Source organism: Eschrichtius robustus, chromosome X, assembly GCF_028021215.1.
Source record: "Eschrichtius robustus isolate mEscRob2 chromosome X, mEscRob2.pri, whole genome shotgun sequence".
NCBI lineage: Eukaryota > Metazoa > Chordata > Mammalia > Artiodactyla > Eschrichtiidae > Eschrichtius > Eschrichtius robustus.
Genome location: NC_090845.1, coordinates 118,635,670 through 118,642,729, shown reverse-complemented (window position 1 = coordinate 118,642,729; position 7,060 = coordinate 118,635,670).

The window sequence follows — 7,060 nt, the reverse complement described above, 5'->3', positions numbered from 1 at the left end:
TATGTAGGGGTGGCTCCTGGTTCTTGGGTCCTCTGTTTCAGCCATGGCTGAGGACTCTTCTTTGGGCTCTTGTGTCCGCCTCATGGGGTGGATTCTGCTTGATGTGGTCTCTCAGCCTTTGGGGGACATCTTAGTTGAGTGCTCTAACGCTGTTACTTGGATGCTCTGTCTCAGCCCTGGGGTGGTGAGGTACTTCTAGATTTCTGGGGGTTTTGTGTGTTTTTTTCTTTTCTTTTAGTTACATACTTTTATGCTGATTTAAAAAACAAAACTTCTATTGGGAGAAAATAAAATTGTATAATTACAAACAGAAAACAGTAAAACATTTGTTATCTTTCCTTCTAGCCGTTTGTTTTTTACCTCTGCTTCTTCTTTTCCTTTTTTTAAATTGAAGTATAGTCAATGTACAGTAATATATAAATTACAGGTGTACAATATAGTGATCTGCAGTTTTTAAAGGTTATACTCCATTTATAGTTATAGAATATTGGCTATATTCCCTGTGTTGTATAATACAGTATATCCTTGTAGTTTATTTTATACATAATAGTTTGTACTTCTTAGTCCCCTACCCCTATATTGCCCCTCCCCCTTCCCTCTCCCCTTTGGTAACCACTAATTTGTTCTCTGTTATCAGTGAATCTCTTTCTTTTTTGTTACATTCGCTTGTTTGTTGTATGTTTTAGATTCCACGTATAAGTGATATCATACACTATTTGTCTTTCTCTGTGTGACTTACTTCTCTTAGTGTAATACCCTCCAAGTCCATCCATGTTGCTGCAAATGGCAAAATGTCATCCTTTTTTATGCCTGGGCAGTATTCCATTGTATATATACACCACATCTCCTTTATCCATTCATCAGTTGATGGACATTTGGGTTGCTTTTTATATCTTGGCAATTGTAAATCATGGTGCTATGAACATTGGGGTGCATGTACCTTTTCGAATTAGTGTTTCTGCTTTTTTTGGATATATATCCAGGGGTGGAATTGCTGGGCTTTTAGCAGTTTTTTAATGTGCAAATATTTATGCTTTTTACCCCAAGTTGAGATCATACTACATATCTTAGAATTTGCTACATTTTTTTCTAACTTATGTCAGAAGCCTTTTCTCTAGATCATAAATGTTATTCTGAAACTTGTGTTTTAATGGTTGCAAAGTATTTAATCATATAGCTATATAATGATTTTTATTTACTTCTGCATTGTTAAGCATCCAATTTATTTGTGATTTTTCAATTTTATGAATCTTTATGTATAATACAATATTTATAGGTAAACATTTATAAAATTCATCTCTATAAATTAGTAGAAGTAGTATCTCATGGGAAGAAATCATGAAAGATGCACCTCCAGAAAAACTGCAGCAATTTAGAAGTTTGTGTGAAGGCATATTTTCTTATCATCTTGACCATAATAACTCCCGGTTATTATTTAATTTTAACATTTATAGGGGAAGTTGTGTTGTCTTGCCTTCCTTTTAACTTCTTTCCTTATTTTCTGTATTAGGTTTATTTCATTCCAAATATCTTAAACAGCAAAAACTTTTTTAAGAAAAGAATACTGCATAGCTTGCAACGAGCTAGGGGAAAAATTTACAATGAATATTAGAGATATGAGGTATATGTTCTCAACATATAAAAATATATAACTCAGTATGAAAAGGACAAACATGGTAGCTGGGAAAGTCAAGAGCATTTCAAGAAGAAGCAATTCACTAAAGGAGACGTAACAATAGCCAACATATGGGGATACGCTTTTTCTTCACTAGCAAGGTTGATGTCTGTTGTTTTGGTCTATTTTTTCCTTTGAGGGGAATATGCCTCCTCCCTCTCACAGGGTCTTATTAAAACTGTTCTTCTCCTGAAACGGACTAGGGCACTTCACACTTTTTGCAGAGAGAACTCAAGGCTGAGTTGTTCCCACAGCAACACCTTAAAGAAACTCTCCATTAGTTCATGCTTTCTATTGCTCCAAGAATTACCTTGCTGCCAACTCAAAGCAGGTTGCTCAATAGTATTTTCTTGATTTCTTTATCTCAGCCTTAAGAGAGTTCTAGCTAACCTTTCAACTATGTCCTTGAGCTTCTAGGTGGAAATCTGGGTTCAGCAAGCAATGTATGAGAGTTCCAGTTGGACCACATACTCACAAACACTTGCTCTACAGGCAGTCTTTCATTTCACTCTGGTGGGTGTGCAGTGACTTCTCATTATGTCTAAACTTGCATTCCTCTGCTGATTAATGAAGTTGAACACCTTTTAGATACGGATTGGCCATTTGGGTATGTCTTACACGAAGTGCGTTTTCAGGTCTTTTGCCCATATTTTATTAGGATGTTTGTAAGTTTTAAATTGATTTACAGTTCTGCATATATTCTGGATTTCACTGATTTTTTGGAGAGAGAGATATATCCAATTATATATACATACATAAATATGCACAAATATTTATATACATTGTTTAAATTGATTATATAATACATAGATATATATGAATATATGAATAATTAAATGTATAAATGTTTATCCAATTTATATATCTGCAAAATTTTGAGTATCTTCTATATATATGTTTTGCTTTTTCATTCTCTTAATCATGTCTTTTTGGTAAACAGAAGTTTCAAATTTAATTATGTCTAATTAGACAATCTATTATTTTTGGTTAGTCCTTTTTTATCCTCAAAAATAAATTTTTGCTTACCTTAAAGCTATGAAGATAATATTCTAAATTTGCCACCAGATCTCCCATTCATCTCTAATAAATTTTTGTGGAATGGGATGACGTAAGAAGCAAGCTTTATTTTTTCCCGTGTACATAACAACTGGACATATTAAAAACACTACCTTATCCACAGTGGTTGGCAGGGGACATTGTGTTATAAATCCAGCTGTTTAGCATATTTCCAGATCTGTGTCTAGATTCTCTGTCCTCTTCCATTCGTGTATTGGCCTATCCTTGCTCCATTACCAGACTGTTTTAATTACAGTACTTTTGTAGTAAATCTTCAAATCTGGTAATCCATGTCCTCCAACTTTGTTGTTTTTCTTAAAGATTGTCTTGGCTATTCTAAGCCCTTTAATTTCCATACACTTTTTACTATCCGCTTGTCAATTTTCACCAAAATGCAACGTGGTGGGATTTTTTTTCCCTTCTTTTTCTTTTTAATCTTTATTGGAGTATATTTGCTTTACAATGGTGTGTTAGTTTCTGCTGTAAAACAAAGTGAATCAGCTATACGTATACATATGTCCCCATATCTCCTCCCTCTTGCATCTCCCTCCCACCGTCCCCATCCCACCCCTCTAGGTGGTCACAAAGCACCGAGCTGATCTCCCTGTGCTATGCAGCTGCTTCCCACTAGCTATCCATTTTACATTTGGTAGTGTATATATGTCAGTGCTACTCTCTCACTTTGCCCCAGCCTCCCCTTCTCCCCTGTGTCCTCAAGTCCGTTCTCAACATCTGCATCTTTACTCCTGCCCTACCACTAGGTTCATCAGTACCACTTTTCTAGATTCCATATATATGCATATGGTATTTGCTTTTCTCTTTCTGACTTACTTCACTCTGTATGACAGACTCTAGGTCCATCCACCTCACTACAAATAACTCAGTTTCGTTCCTTTTTATGGCTGAGTAATATTCCATAGTATATGTGTGCCCCATCTTCTTTATCCATTCATCTGTCAATGGACATTTAGCTTGCTTCCACGGCCTGGCTATTGTAAATACTGCTGCAGTGAACGTTGTGGTACATGTATCTTTTTGAATTATGGTTTTCTCAGGGTATATGCCCAATAGTGGGATTGCTGGGTCATATGGTAGTTCTATTTTTAGCTTTTTAAGGAACCTCCATACTGTTCTCCATAGTGGCTGTATCAATTTACATTCCCACCAGCAGTGCAAGAGGGTTCCCTTTTCTTCACACCCTCTCCAGCATTTATTGTTTGTAGATTTTTTGATGATGGCCATTCTGACCGGTGTGAGGTGATACCTCACTGTAGTTTTGATTTGCATTTCTCTAATGATTAGTGATGTTGAGCATCCTTTCCTGTGTTTGCTGGCAATCTGTATATCTTCTTTGGAGAAATGTCTGTTTAGGTCTTCTGCCCATTTCTGGATTGGGTTTTTTGTTTTTTTGATATTGAGCTGCATGAGCTGCTTGTATATTTTGGAGATTAATCCTTTGCCAGTTGCTTCATTTGCAAATATTTTCTCCCTTTCTGGGGGTTGTCTTTTCGCCTTTTTTATGGTTTCCTTTGCTGTGCAAAAGCTTTTAAGTTTCATTAGATCCCATTTGTTTATTTTTGTTTTTATTTCCATTTTTCTAGGCGGTGGGTCAAAAAAGGATCTTGCTGTGATTTATGTCATAGAGTATTCTGCGTATGTTTTCTAAGAGTTTTATAGTGCCTGGCCTTACATTTAGGTCTCTAATCCATTTTGAGTTTATTTTTGTGTATGGTGTTAGGGAGTGTTCTAATTTCATTCTTTTACATGTAGCTGTCCAGTTTTCCCAGAACCACTTATTGAAGAGGCCGTCTTTTCTCATGGTGGGATTTTAAATAGGATTAGTAGAGATCATTTTGGAGAGAATTGACAGTAACGACTCAATAATGAATCTTACAATCCATGCAAAAAGTATTTCTTTCTGTTTCCTGAGGTCTTTACTTTCTCTCAGTGATGTTTCATACTTTTTGTGTTGTGCTCTAGCACTATTTACTTAGATATTTGATGTTTTTGATACTATTATCAATGGCATTTAAAATTTCATATTCTAATTATTTGTTGCTATTATATGGGAATAGAAAACTGGTAATAATAATAACCACAAAGTGGTTTTTATTATAACTAATAAGTTGATTAAGTTCACTTATCAATTCTAATGATTTTATATTCTTTTGCATATTCTATGTAATGCCATCTGTGAATAATGACAGTTTTACTTTTTCCTTTCCAAACTTTACAACTATTATAATTTCCTGGTACTACTTCACTTTTTAGAACCATCAGTAAATTGTTGAATGGATAGTGAACACCCTTTTTTCCAAACGCAGGGAGAAATGTTTGATATTTCACCATTAAGTGTGACATTTGCTATAGATTTTTAGGGGGTAGATACACTTTATCAGATTAAGGAAGTTGCCTTCTATTCTAGATTGTGGATAGTTTTTATCATGAATACGTGCTGAAATTTAACCCATCTATAAAAGTGATCATAAGGTTTTCCCTTGGTTTGTTGTTGTTGTTAAGTGTTGTTAAGCATTACATTGATTTTTGAATTTTAAACCAATCTTGCCTTCCTGCAGTATACCCTCATCAAGACAGGATGTATATCCTTTTTATATATTATTATATTTTATTAATCTTTGGTTTAGGATTATTGGGTTTAAGTTCAGGAGAGATATTAGTATAAAGACCTATAGTTTTCTTTTCTTCAAATGTCCTTGTGAGATGTTGTTATCAGTTTATATTGGCCTTCTAAAATGAGGACAAAGAGGCACAGTGGTTCAGAATCCGCCTGCCAATGCAGGGGATACGGGTTTGATCCCTAGTCCGGGAAGATCCGACATGCTGCGGAGCAACGAAGCCTGCGAGCCACAACTACTGAGCCCGTGAGCCGCAACTACTGAAGCCCGTGCACCTAGAGCCTGTGCTCTGCAACAGGAGAAGCCACCACAATGAGAAGCCCGCGCACCGCAACGGAAGAGTAGCCACCACTCGCCGCAAGTAGAGAAATCCCACTCACAGTAACGAAGACCCAACACAGCCGAAAATAAATAAATAAATAAATAAATAAATAAATAAAAAGTAAAACATAAAAACAGTAAGCTGATTTAAAAAATAAATAAAATAAAATGAGGACAAAGGAAGGGAGTTATTTCCCTTAACAAAAGTAATGCCCTTTTTTGTTGAGAGTTGCCCATTCCCCAAGCATTCTGATTACTCATGGTTACACCACGTTTGGCTTTGGACAGCAGCTTGTGTATTAGCTTCGTCCTTTTTAAATTTTTATTTATTTAAAAAAATATTTATTTATTTATTTGTTCATGGGCTCTGTACTTGTAGCACGCGGGCTCTCAAGTTGTGGCGTGTGGGGCTCAGTAGTTGTGGTGCGTGGGCTTAGTTGCCCCAAAGCATGTGGCATCTTAGTCCCTGACCAGGGATCGAACCTGCACCCCCTGCTTTGGAAGGCGGGTTCTTAACCACAGGACCACCAGGGAAGTCCCAGCTTCCTCCTGTTTTAAACTATAGACTGGATTAAAATTCAGTTGCATTTTCTGAAAAGAGTATTTGTTGAGGTATGGTAAATATTGGACCATGGTGAAAACTCAAATTAATGATTCAACTTCTTGGTTATATATACATATGCAAACTGTTTGCAATTTTGTGATTGTTGGAGTTTTGTTGCAAATGGGACATGTGCATTGGTGTTTCTCAGGAAATGATGCGTCATGAAGCAGAGTTTACTGTAGGGCCTGAAAACCAAATGGAACTTTGTGGAGAAGCCGAGAATCCTTCTTCATCTAAGGAAAAGCTGAGTATGGACCTGCTGTCCGTGAAACAGGAAGAAGAGGGAGGATACTCTTTTGGGGCCTCATCCGTGTCCATGGAACATGGTAAGAATGACTGTTCTCACCTCCTCTTCATGGTCTTACCCAGTAGAGTCTGGATTCTGCCTCCTCCACTTTACTGGAGCTGTTCTCATCAATCTCACTAGTTTTGGCTGAGATTGCCATTAATTTCTCAGCCATATTTGACGCAGTTGTTCACTCTCTCCTTCATGGAAACTTTCTTGGATTCCTATACTCTGTGACCTGCTGGGTTTCCTCTCATATTTGTAACCCCCTTTCATTCTTTTTTTCTTCTTACCCTTGTCGTTTTCCCTGTAAACCTTATTGTAAAGATTCCTGAATCCCACCATTTTTTCTCTGTCTACTCCACTCCGACATGAACTTTCAACAAGATACTACAATAGCTTCTTATCTGATCTGATTCCTGTTCCTGCTAGAGTCTGACCCTCACTGTCTAACCCTGTAGCCGGAGTGATCACGCCAACAC